This window comes from Eumetopias jubatus, unplaced genomic scaffold, assembly GCF_037043125.1.
Source record: "Eumetopias jubatus isolate StellerSeaLion01/CBP00866 unplaced genomic scaffold, mEumJub1_p1.0 scaffold_9, whole genome shotgun sequence".
Classification (NCBI taxonomy): domain Eukaryota; kingdom Metazoa; phylum Chordata; class Mammalia; order Carnivora; family Otariidae; genus Eumetopias; species Eumetopias jubatus.
The window spans coordinates 20,519,124-20,532,729 of NW_028274815.1; the positions used below are offsets into that span (position 1 = coordinate 20,519,124).

The window sequence follows — 13,606 nt, forward strand, 5'->3', positions numbered from 1 at the left end:
GTATACCCAGGTGGCCTTTGGCACAATGGGAGCCCATAATAGGTGCTCCATGTATGTGTTGACAAGCCTATTTCTCCTTCCAGTGGTAGCCCAAGCTAGCATGGGGCTGGCTGGTCATTCAAAGGGGCAGTGGGAGAGGCTCTGGCGTGACATTGGTCTTGGCCACTGGGAGCAGATCAGAGTCCTATGTCAAGGTCCTCTGCCAGTTACCACCTCCACGCAAAGCAAGTGCCTTTGCCTTTGTTATATGCCAACTTTTAAAAAACTTATTATTTTGAAAAATGTATTCAAGGATAGTTGCAAAGAAATGTACCGGGAGGACCTGTGAACTCTTCATCCACCACCCCCAATGTTTGCTTCTTGCATAACTATCACTGAGCATCAATACCAGGAAACTGACACTGGTACAATCCACAGAGCTGGTTCAGATTTCATCGTCAGTTACATATAACTTAAAAAAAAATCCACGTTGGAAATTATCTTTTTCCACCTGAGCACATTTTCTTCATAAACTTGCCTGACATATTTACTTTCACTTTAAATCTTTATGCACACCACTGTTCTGAAGTCAGAGGGCCTCTCTTGCTCTGTTCCTGACTCTGTTCCTTGCTCCCTGTGTGGTCTCGATAAAATTAATTAATCTCTCTGAGCTTTGGTTTTCTTCTCCGAAAAGTGACAATACTAACCTCATGGAATTCTTGTTTCACTGTGAAGTGTTTAACCTAGGCACCTGATATCATAGGCACTCAGGAAATGCCAGTGTATCCTTTCTACCCTCTAGATACATGGAAAGCCCTCCTTTTCTCACGATTCAATGGAATCCTTCTCTTTTAAATAGTGTTCAAATTTAGTCTCCTCTCAAAATTACTTTTTCATCCCATCTCTTATTACCTCCGCAATCCTGCTCTGTGTGTGTGGATTTAAACCTCTAAACAGTTGTCTGTGCTTTAGTTCACACTCCAAGTATAAAAATAAATAATTCTTTCTCTGAAATTACATCTTATTCTGTCTTGCCTTCTCTCTCATAAGCTGGGAAAGAGATTTTAATAATCATTATGAGAGCAATATTAATGATGATAATAGCTAATAGTTTCTGAGTGCTTATTGTATGCTAGGAAGACTTCTCAGAACTTCACTTGTGTTAACTCAGCCCGTCTTCACTGCAAACCAATGAAGTGGTTCTGTTATGCCCATTTTGCTGATGTGTAGCCGGAGGCACAGAGAGCTTGAATACCTTACCTAAGCGTGCACAGTTGGTGAGACCTGGAACTGGGGTTGGAATCTGGGCTGTCTGGCTCCTGAAAATAGTTGGGATAAATTTTTCCCACTGTCAGTGGTTCTAAGAGACAAAGAATAGAAAAACATTCTGTTTATTTTTACTTATTTCTTTTTTCTTTGAAAGAGATGGAGGGGGGAGGAAGGGCAGAGGGAGAGAGAGAATCTTAAGCAGCCTCCATGCCCAGCATGGAGCCTGACCCGGGGGCTTGATCTCAGGATCCTGAGATCATGACCTGAGCCAAAATCAAGAGTCTGACACTCAACCAACTGAACCACCCATGCGTCCCACATTCTGTTTATTTTAATGAATTTCTCACTTGAAGAGTGATACCAAAGCCCAGGGAAGCTTACAGTTAGTAAAGAATGGAAGGCTTGACATGAAATCAACTGGACACATTTCCTTTTTTTTTTTTTCCTCCCCATCCTCAATTAAGGTGGCAATCAGATTAACCAAGATTGGCCGGAAAGCAGTGAGCGTGTTGGAAGCATGGGGGGCTCGGAAAGGTCAGGCTGCTGACAGCTACTGGTTTGTCAGACATGGTCTGGCCCAAACTGTCTCCCCGGGGACAGTTCATTTGCTGTTTAATTCCACTCCCAATAAAACCCATCTGGAAGCTTGGACCCTGCCTCCTTCCGCAAGTTCATTTTCATCAGCGCATACTCTTGGTCACTTTGTTCCCGAATCTTCCTGGACAGCAAGAGACAGGTGCTGGCCCCCACAGGTTCCCCCTGTACTGCGCCACAAGTCTGGCAGCCACAGGTTACCATTTGATTTCCTGACCCCCCAGTAAAACCAAACCAGGCTCTCCCTGCACCATTCCCGGCTTTAATTACCAAGGGCAAATCGCCGCATCATTCAGGATAATGAAAAATTAGAAACAACAGGGAGAAATGATTAAATAAATTAGAGTCTGGTCAAAAGGTGGAGCAGAGTAGCTATGAAAATGAGGTTCTGGAAAATATTTAGTGGGAAGGTAGATATAGTACAAAAAGAAGAAAGGTTTTAACACTTTACTGTTGGATTCCAATTTTATGCTTATATTTAAAAATATGCACAAACACGGAAACAAATACACTAATTTTTTTTTGGAAACAACAAACTTTATAGGAAATTGAAAAAGAAATGAGCAGAGCAAGAACTAGCTTGTGAAAAAAAGAAAGAATATACAATTGTATCTTCAAGAATTCTCATGGAACATTATGACCCATCAAATTAAGATATCCACATTCTCTAACACAGATGAACTGATCTGAGAAAAGGCAGTATGAAAATATTCTAATGTAGTGCTGCTTAATAGAACTTTCTGTGATGATGGAAAGGATCCATATCTCTGTGCTGTCTAATACAGCATCTGCAAGCCACATGAATACTTACCACGAATTCACTAAAAGTTTAATAGTTAATTACAAAGAGTGTGATTACGTGATGTTTACACTCATTTTTATTTATTCGTATTTACAAATGTACACATGTGAGCGTGGATCCCTTTTAAAATCAGAAACAAGAAAGAAAGGAAAAAGAGAAGATGGCATGTTTTTGGTTTTCTTAAATTTTTCCCCTTTGAAGACCTGTTGACTTTTCCTTCTGTGGATTCACCTGCACTTACCAGCTCTCTCCAGCCCTAGAGATCCAGCTCAGGTCTTGCCTCTTCCAGGAAGCCTTCCTGGACTCACTGAACTCCCAAGATTTCTTCAGGCTTATGCACTCCTTTGTCTCATTGTGACACGTCATCAACTTTAAATATGTTGTCTGTCCCAACTAGAGAGGAAGTTCCTTGATGGCAGAAACTATGTATTTTAAACTTCCTCCTCTTCCTTACCCCACCCAGCCAGTACTGTGCAATGTGCTGGGTCAGTTAGCATCAGCTGGACCCAGGCCGGGCCCTCTCCGGAGGCACTTGAGTCTGACGCCCCTTGCTCTCCAAACTTTGTTCTGCTTCCTCCAATTCATCTAGAAGGGGTGTCTGTGCTATCAGCCCGGGGATAAATTTTATTGTAAATTGCTCAAATAGAATTAGTTTGCTTTGGTAAGGATGACCAAGTCCAGACCTTGCCTTTACAAGGGGACTGTAAAGCTAAGAAAATAAACATGAACTGTTTTGAGCAAAAAGGCATTGCTCTTGCTGAATGGGGATAATGCAATTGATGTTTATAAAAAGGAAACTGAGGGCCAGGAGAGGAGGTGACTTTGCCGGGTCTCACGCTGATCAAAGGCATCACACGTCATAGCAGCTTTCCTCCGGTCCTGCTGGGCTCAGGATACTGTACTGAGGTCAGAGGAAAGAGACTTGAGGAATTTAGTTTATCTGGGGAGAAGAAAATATGAGCCACTGAGATCACTTAGACCGAGCAAGCGGTGATAGAAGAGTGTGTGAGACAGTACAAGAATACAGCTGAAGAGTGGAAGGTCATGCCTAGTGCCGGAGTTGTTATTAAGGGAGGTCTTTCAAGGAAGACCCAGCAGGTGCCAGCACCCACCCAAAATGATGATTTCAAGGTTCTGGTTCTGTCCGAGGTTCTGATATTCCTGCCCCTTCATCATCTGCAGCTTCTGCACAGTCCTTGTCACCCAAACACCCTCTCATCAGCAGGTGCAGGACTCTCTATAACTAAGTGCCTCCCCATCTGCTCCTCTTCAGACCTCCCTCTCTTGTCACAGCTGATGTGACCTCTGGCTGCTGAGCCAGCAGTCCCAGGAGGAGAGCATGGGCGAGAGGCCCCCCTATGGCAGGGGAAGGACATGAAGACAGAGCACGCCCCCCCCCACCGCCACCTTGATGGGCCACCCCGTGTTGAATACTAAGTTTAAGTGTTGACATTTAATGAGCTAGCCACACTAACTGCTTGGCTGTGAAGCAAACTAAAGCAAACATAGATTTGCCTCAAAACGACACAGGGAATGACGTGAGCAAGGAGACTGGCCAAGGGGCATTTACAAGGACTGGATATCAGGTGTCCGGCAGGCACCCTAGCATAGTGGCGATGGCCAAAGACAGCACGGGATGAACCTGAGGGATTGCTGAGGATATATTTTTGGGAAAGTGATGGGAGAATTCGCGGAGCCTCATAGTAGAAAGTCACATGCTGTGTTACCTGAGGCAGGGCACTTAACCCCGCTGATCCTGCTCCTTATCGTAAAATGAGAATAATAGTACATACCTTACAGGGTTGTTCTGAGTATTATATTAAATATTTGTCAAGTGCTTGTTGTAGTGCTAAGCATAGAGTAGGTGGTAAACCCTGGTATTTTCTTGAGATATTAAAGATCAGCCCATGAGAAGCTGGGGCAGTGATGAAGGACAGGAAGGACTCCAAAGGAATGAACCTTGTATCTCAGGGCATCTGACAGGGGATGTGTTAATGGGGAATTTGGAGCAAGGGCCCTGGATGTTGAAAAGAGTGATATGTGTATGGCATTTGAGATTTTCTGTTTGTTTGCTTCAGACCACCCATCGCCCTGGTTAGTGGGTAGCTCCTATCCAGGGGACAGATCAGTGGAGGAAACATCATCAGGCAAGCAAGCAAAGGGAGAAACAGGCTGCAGAGTGTAGGAGTCTCAGGGACACAGATGCTGATGGCAGACAAGGTGAGGGGTCCCCAGAGGCTGTCCCCAGAGGCTGGACTCCCCAGGGAGTCCCCAGAGACTGCCAGCAGCTGTGAGATCTGCCACCACATGCCAAGAGCTGGGCCAGTGCTTCTCCCCCTGGCCGCACACCAGAAGCAAAAAGGAGCACCTCGGGCCCCTCCTGAGACTCAGGGGTGATTCTGATGAGCAGTCAGGGCCTCAGCCACACGTCATGCCGGGGCTAGCAGGCCAGAGGCCAGCGTGCCACAGGGGCAGGGCAGAAGGTACACTGATCCCAGGCCACCCACCATCCAAAGCACCCCCTCCCCACCTCACCCCTGGAGGGTGCTTGGCTCCAGTGAGGCACAGGGGGTGGCGACCCCAGAAGATGGGCTGGAGTCAGCGCTTCTCCAACAGGCACATTTCCCCCGAGGCCCTCCTAGACCTCTATTCTTTTGTTGTCCCCTTACTGACTTTGAAATTCATGATTCCTTTTCTGCCCAGTCAGACGCTCATTCTTTTTTTTTTTTTTTAAAGATTTTATTTATTTGACAGAGAGAACACAAGCAGAGGGAGAGAGAGGGAGAAGCAGGCTCCCTGCTGAGCAAGGAGCCCGATGTGGGACTCGATCCCAGGACCCTGGGATCATGACCCGGGCCGAAGGCAGCCGCTAAACCGACTGAGCCACCCAGGCGTCCCCACACGCTCATTCTTCATTCAGCAAACATGTATGGCCATCGACCCCCTCCCTCAAAAGCTACACCCTGTCCAGACTCTGGGATTCAGCAGGGACAAACAGGCAAGGTTCTTGCTCCTGAGGTATCCATCTGCAAGTGGGGGAGCCAGAGTGTAGACACATATGAAGTGTGTCAATTGGTTAAAAAAAAAAAAAAAAGTATTGTGAAGAAGAATGAGTCAGGGACAGAAAATTAAAGGAGAATGGGGGTCAGGGAAGTTCTCACTGTTTAGGTGGTATTTTGGGCAGAGACCTTAAGGGGAAAAAGTGGGGGAGCCAAGAGGAAATAGGAAGAATGTTCCAGATGGGGAACTATTAAGTGCAAGGGCCCCAAGTCAGGGTCGTGCAATTGGGGCAGAAAAAGCCATAGGGAGATGGCAGGAGGGGCAGGGGGCCGCTGAGGCAGGTCTAACTATTCTTAGAGTTTTCAGGTTCAAGAAGGCCACTGAAATCCTGTCATTGCACACTGTTAATCCCTACTGATGTGATTTTTCAGTAACCAGTACAGCTACATGCTAGTGAAGTTGGCTATATCACTTTTCCCTCACTTTCTTAAAATAGGTATAGGGGTGCCTGGGTGGCTCCATTGGTTAAGTGCCGAATCTTGGTTTCTGCTCAGGCCATGACCTCGGGGTAGTGAGATCAAGCCCCACGTGGGGCGCTGTGCTCAACGTGGAGTCTGCTTAAGATTCTCTCCCTTTTAGGTGAAACCAGAGAAGGAGACAAACCATAAGAGACTTAATCACAGGAAACAAACTAAGGGTTGCTGAAGGGGAGGGGGGTGGGAGGGATGGGGTGGCTGGGTGATGGACATTGGGGAGGGTATCTGTTGTAATGAGCACTGGGTATTATATAAGACTGATGAATCACAGGCCTGTACCCCTGAAACAAATAATACATTATATGTTAATTTAAAACATTTTTTAAATCAAAAAAAAAAGATTCTCTCCCTCTCCCTCCCCTTCAACCCCTCCTCATGAGCGCTCTCTCTCTAATAAATAAATAAATGCAATCTTTAAAAAAATAGGTATAAAAATATTAAGCAAGACAGGTCCTAGTGACAGAAAAGGATCCGTAATAAATTTACTTTTAGCATCCTGTGGTTAGATCTGCTAGATGCAATCCCTGAAGAGTAAGAGAGAGCCCTGGGGGAGAGTACTTCTGCCTTGAAATAAAATGGCTCAGAATTTAAAAGGTACTTTTACAGGCACATGGCTGTGAGTTAAAGTCCACCTACTTCTATGTACTCACATTAGGAATAAGTACCATCAGTAGCAGGATTAAAGAAATATACAAAACTGTATCACTGACTCTCTTGAGGCAATGAACTGTTTTCAAATTCTTTTAAATGTCTTCTGTTCTTTGAGGGTTTTTTTACCCCTGGTTGGGTTGTGGCTGCTTTGAATTCACCTTCTCCTGCTTGGAAGTTTTCTAGCGGTGCCTGTGGGTTCGTATCATTTCCGGAGCTGCCTTGGCACCCAGAGGCCAGGGGGTCCTGACTGAGCCTTGCCAGACATCTCCCTTATCAGAGAGGAGACTTTTATCTTCTGCTTTTGGCTCTGATTACTTACCCAGGAAGTGCAGAGCGCTGCTCAAGGCTTTCTGCCCTCTGGCTGAGATTCCAAAAAAAAAAATCTCTTTAGTTATATGACTGGTCCCTTTGTAACCGGGAGCAGATAAGATGGTAAATAATAGTGTTAGGTTTATTTTCCTCGGTGATCTGTTCTTGTGTTTCTTTCCTCCAATCAGGATAGGGTCAGCTATATGGCCTCATGGTTGTCCACCCCATCCTCTTCTGAAAGTCACCTTGTAGTTGCTTAAAAACAAACAAAAAATGAATAGCTTTTTCTATACTTCTTCTCCAAAAGAACAGGCCTATTAATTTTGCTTCTCTAGCTGATTTTCCTTAAAACTGGGTATGTAAAGGGTTAAAAAACAAACAAAAAACTCCAGAGTCCAACACAGCAGATCAGTTTACAGACACCTGTATTCTGGTTTCCCTCATATAAACACCCTACCCCTGCCCCATGCCTTCAAGATTCCACTGTTAGAGATTATTTTGTTTGACGCTAGAGATTTTTTTTAAAAGAAGCATATGCCCTCTGGAAGACTGTTTATCAGCTACTAGCATCTTGGGAATTAGATAATCAGATCACTGAGATGGAATTTTTATTTTTACCAGGGTGCTAATAAAGGCATGTTTCTAGGACCAAAGTAAGCAGCCTGAAGGCCCCAAATGCCTTACTTAGTTGGAGGGCCTTAAGGAAGGGGAGAGAAATGAGGAAAAGGTGAAATGCTTTACAGAAAAGAAGTGGGAAGGGCAAACAGGAAGAAAATAGCAGAGGGAAAGGACAGGGCAGCCGTCTTCGGGGGCTCTGCCTTTTGCTGTCCCTGCCCATTTGCCCTGAGCAATCAGATCCTGTCTTATAGCACTGATGGTTGGTCGTGTCTGGGTTGACGAGCCTCAGAGCTCCAGCCTTGGTCTCCCTCGCAAGCCCTTGCCCTCCTCATTGGCTGCCTGCTGGACAGTGCCACCTGATGTCCCCGCTGCCCTGGCCCCAGCCATCCCTGTCTTCCCCCGTTCAGCCGAGGGTGTTGCTGCTCTCCCATCATTGTACTGGAAAGCCCTCATTCCTACTTGGTACCACCCTCCTTTCCTTCCCACAGAACCACGCCAGTCTTGTGATTTCTGCCCCTTCTGCTCCCATCCGGATGGCATCCCTCACTTCAGGCATTTACCCCAGACCTTGGGGGATTCACTCACTCATCTCTGCCTTAAATCTCTGAGTCCGGTCTTGCATGCCACCCCCAGGTTGATCATCACTGTCACCCCCTGCTCACGAGGCTCCCAGAGCTCCCTGGTAGCTCCGGCAAAACCTAAACTGTCTGGCCTGTTGCTCGAAGCTGTCCTCAGGCTGGCCCAGCCGGGCCGCCCATGTCTTCCCGTCAAGCAAGTTGGGGAAGAGAGAGGAGGCAGGGAGCTGAGTTATCACTTAATCCACGCCACAGCCTCCCGGCAAGGACCCATTACCCTCTTCATTTTTCATGGGAGGAAACTTGGTTCTAGGTTAAGTAAGTTATTCAAGGTCGGTCAGAAATGGGAAGAGCTGGGATTTCAACCTAAGCCCGTCTGACCCCTGAGCCCAAATGCTTAACCACTGCGCTCTGGTAGCCCGCACTCCCGGTGCGGTCCATGGACCAGGGGCGGTGGCACCTGGGAGCGTGGCGGGGATGCAGGGGTTCAGGTGCCATCCCTGCAGGCTGAACCAGAATCTGCATTTTAGTGGATTCCCCAGATGACTCCTGTGCCCTTTACAGTTTGAGATTTTAGGGGAGAAAAAGGTGTTCCTTGACCCTCTTAGGGCTGGGTCTGAAAATGAAACTGACAGAGGTTAACGGGACAAACGCACACGGATTTGAAGTTTTACAGGAACCTGGGGGCCTTCACAAGAGAAGGAGACCCTAAGATGAGGCCAGAGCAGGAAGCTTTCATATCTTTTAGGCAAAGACACAGAAACTTGTGAAGAATTGACAAGACAAAGGGGTCTGGGCTAGAGGTGGTAAATGGTGAAGAAGTAACTAGGAAGATATGGGTTAGCTTAATAAAGTTTGCGGATTCCTCTGGTGCCTTCTCTGCATTTCTACCTTTATGCAGAAAAGGGGGAGGTTTTTCTACGTTTATTGCTTCTTGATTGCCTTCAGTTCAAAATAATTTTTATGTCAAAGAGGCATATTTTGGGGTGACGTATTCCAATTCCCGTCAGGATGCACCGTCTTGGTGGTTCCTCTCTTTCTGTATAAGCTCTTGGCTCTCCTACCTCCTTGATAGTGCCAACCCCTCCCCTCCCTGGTATAGTAATTAACATCATGGCCCCTGGATTTTGGGGGTTCAAATCCTGGTCTGCCACTTATCAGCTGTGCCACTCTAGGCAGGTAACTTAACCTTTGGATGCCTCAGTCTCCCCGTCTGTAAAATGGCGATAAAATAGGACCACCCCGTGGGGTTGTTGTAAAGTTTAACAAGTTAACACTAGTACAGTGTTTTAGCACTGTGCCAGGCACATGAAGACGAAAGCACCCACTGTGTTTTTCACCTGTGTGAATATCCTACCCCACATCTTGTTCCTTCTCTTCTGAGAAGCCCTGGACCCAACCATCAGAACTCTAGGTGATCTCTTCCTTTCTGGAATCTGTGGCAAATTCTGGGACTTCAGTCACAGCATTGTATCTTAGGGAAAATCTTTTCCTCTTATTGTCTTGTTGAGGAAACAGTCTCAAAGATAAAATGGCAGAACTGGGACTTGAACTCAGAGTGCAAAGCAACGGAATCAGGACTTGAACCCAGTACTTTTCTGACTCTAAAATTAGCACCGTTTCTAATGTACTACATTCGTAGCATTGTATACCTTTCTATCCCATTATGGTAGGCACTGTATATGCCTTGGAAAAAGAATGTTAAAAGTATTCATCATGGTGATATTTGTAATTGCAAAAAAAAAAATGAGGAGATGTTGGTTTGACCAAATTTCAACAGATTCCTTTACCTTATGACTTTCTAATATGCTAATTTGTACTGTGAATCTGAAATTGGGAGATTTGGCACATGCAGTTTCATATATTGATTTGTCCTTAGACCCTTTTCCTGAGTGGTGCTTGTTAGTGTCTCACAACCAGTGTTCCATGGAACATGGTTTGGGGAATGCAGCCCTGTTCTCCAGAGGCTCCCCCTCTAGCCCCGCGGACTCGTCAGTTCATTGAAGTTCACCTTTGCTTCTGCCACAGTGATGCTGGCAGGCTGGGACAAGCCAGCAGGAGGCGAAAGCAGAGTTTATTGAAGAGAGAGAGAGCAGATACAGATGGACCATCCAGGAGACTTGGAAAGGAAAGGAGCAGGAATCTCTTTTTCTGCGGGGTCTGTGGGTTTTTGTTAAGGACAGTGGTCTGGTGTCCCTGTCCTCTCAGGCATCCAGGAACTGGTTAGAACAAAGACGAGGACCCAGGTGTTATTCCTTGGAGCCAGGGGGCCTTGACAGTGGTCTGGAATATGCAGATGATAGCTTCCTCTGGTCATTCTCACCTGGTCCTTCCTTAGATGTTATCTATTCTAGAGAAATCCATTAGCTCCTTGCCCCTTACAAGGAGGACATATGCTGTTTGCCTCACAAGGCATGTCTAAAGTGGAGTAGGAGTGCAGGTCCTAACAAGAATAGAACCCAAAAAGAAGCAAAGGAAAAAGAACAGCTTTTTCTCTCGTGGGGTCTCTTCTGTTTCCCTGTCTCAGCACACGACAAGTGCTGTGCCGGTGACCGACCTTCCCAGGGCCAGTCCTGGGGATTCTCTCCAGCAACGCTCTCGCTTTATCTCATCAGCATCTGACTCTGCTCTGCTGTGGGAGTGCCTGGCTTGTCACATCTGCATTGGGGTTTGCAGAGGCAAGACGGTTGGGGGACACTGGCTTCAGGAAGGTGCTGGGTAGTCACCGGAGGTGGAGGTCAAGGTATTGTGGTTTGCACATGCCTCGAGCTGTCTCAGGCAAGCGGTACACGTTTCAGACCCACAGGTCAGTGAGGTTTGGTCTGAAGGAGCGTGCCTTGAGTCTCAGTGCTCAGGCCTTTGGGTGTGCACCGGCCTTGGTTGCTGTCGCTGAGCACGTGGTCAGTGGCGAAAGCCCCGCTAAGATGTACCAGCCAGCACAGAGTCGCTGGCAGCTAGGCAGGGGCACGGCTGCTCCGGCCTGGGGAATGCAGGGGGAGTACACTACCAGTGAGCCTTCACCGGGAGCTACCAGGCCCGGCCCTGCTTCAAGGGCTTTGCAGCCAGCAACTCACTTTGACCTCCTATTGGCCTTGTGCCATGAGCCCAGGACACTCACAAACACAGTGTCGTTACTTGCTCAAGGTCACACATCTGGGAAGTGGCAGTGCTGGGGTTTAACGAGAAGCCATGCTGTGGGGCGCCTGGGTGGCTCAGTCGGTTAAGCGTCTGCCTTCCACCCAGGTCATGGTCTCAGGGTCCTGGGGTCGAGTCCTGCGGCAGGCTCTGCACTCAGTGGGGAGTCTGCTTCTCCCTCTGCCCTCCCCCTGCTCCTGCATGCACATGCTCTCTATCTCTCTCATTCTCTCTCTCTCTCAAATAAATAAATAAAATCTTTAAAAAGAAAGAAAGAGAAAGAGAAAGAAGAAAAAAGAAGGAAAGAAAGAAAGGAAGGAAGGAAGGAAGGAAGGAAGGAAGGAAGGAAGGAAGGAAGAAAAGCGTGCTGTTGACCACTGTGCCTCATGAGCCCTCAAGGGGTCTGAGGAGGTCGGAAAGGAAGAACAGACCAGGAAGAGGCACCAGGACGGAAGTCAGGAAGGACCCGGAGGCAATGGCAGCTCTGCAGATGGGGGGGGCGCCTGCTCTCCTCTCTTCTTACCTCTCCTTGTCTGGTGGGACCAGTGCCCTCGGGCCTTGAATGTGACTAGCTCTCACCAGGGCCTTGCCCGGTGGCTCCTTGAGGCCTCTGCTGGGAGGGGCGAGTTCCAGGGAGAGGCCTGTGGGCTAGCGAAGGAGGCACTGGGGCAGAAGGGACGCCTGAGGCACACTCCTAGAGACATGAGAGCAGGAGACCAACAGGCTCCCTGGTTTTACTGGGAAGAAACCAAGCCAATGTCCCTAGACCGAGATACAGCCGGGCCTGCTGCCTCTGGGAGGCGGCTCGGGTCCCCACTGGTAGCACCAGGAGCCCCCAGCCCCTTTGGTGTCCCTGCACAGAGCTTTCTGCCCTGAGTACCCAAAATGGGCTTGTGCTTTCTCGACAAGTCTGAGTTTCTAACAGCCAGGAGCTTGGCCTCTGTCCCGTGCAGGCCCTGCCTCCTAGGCCTCTCAGAAATGTTTGAGGAAGGGGCTGGCCCTGGGGCTTTGCAGTACCAGCTTCTCTGTGATAATCTTTCCTCACTCCCTTAAAACATAAATGGCCGGTGCTCCTGGTCTGGGGACAGTGATGAAGGAGGCTGCCGGGAGAGTGTAGGGCATGTCCCGTGGACATCGTGGGAGAAGCGTGCTGACGGCTGCACTGGGCAGAGGGCAGGGTGGCCGAAGGGGGAAGGAACATGGGTTTAAATCCCAGGCTGGGAGGCCCGAGACAGAGAACGCCACCGCTGGGCACTGTTCCATCAGGAGAACTAGCCCTCGCTGGCGTCCAGAGCCCGAGCACCCCCTCCCAGCCATGGGCAGAGAGGAGATGAGGAGAGGCCAGGCCAACACAGCGAAACCGAACCTGGAGGGCCTGGCTCTGCAGCCGCGGACCGGTTCTGCAGCCCTCCTCATGCACCGGCAGGTGGGAGGCTAGGGGTGCACAGCTGCCCGCGAGGCGGGCGAGGGGTGACATGATCAGTTACCTGATATCCTTTCCTCCTTCGGCGTGCCCCTTGGCTTCTCCAAGAGAGCACCTGTTCCCTTGTACCGGAGTCACCCCGAGGTCCAAATCACCGCTCCTTCCTCCTCCTGGCACTGCCGCCCCGCACCCCCTCCCACTCAAAAGTCCGAGAGAGCCGCTTTTCTCCGCAGCTATAAAGCTCTTTGTGCGATTCAAGTAATTCCCACTAAAGTAATTCATTCTTTTCTGAATGGCCCATAGGCTTGATCCTTCCGCGGTGCATTTGCATTTCAGCTGGAGAGTTTGTACAAGCAGAATTAAGCATTAATTGGGAGAATGAGGGAGCAATTATTTGGGGGGGGGGGACTTTCCCAGGCCCTTCCCTGCCCTCCCCTTGGCTCCTCCCCGCAGTGCCCACTCCCCCGCACCGGGCAGGGAGGGGTGCGGCGGGGATGAGAAGGAGGGATCCCTGAGGCAGGAGGAAGGTGGAACAGCATCGGATCCCAGACGGTTCTGTGTTCTCTGTCCGCTGACAGTTTTTATGGTGGGACTTACAAGAGTCAACTTTTTACTTCCCCAAGGTTTGTTCTATGATTACTGATTTCCTAGCACCAACACTTCACAGCACCCAAAGACAAAGAAAGTGGTCATGTCAGACAGCCTTCTACATGGA

At 48.5% G+C, this 13,606-nt stretch overlaps 1 protein-coding gene across 2 annotated transcripts in view; it reads left to right on the top strand.

Annotated features, from left to right (window-relative positions):
- EFR3B (EFR3 homolog B) overlaps window positions 1-13,606 on the top strand; it is an 88,051-nt gene that overhangs the window by 21,751 nt on the left and 52,694 nt on the right. The gene's annotated exons all lie outside the window — the stretch shown is intronic.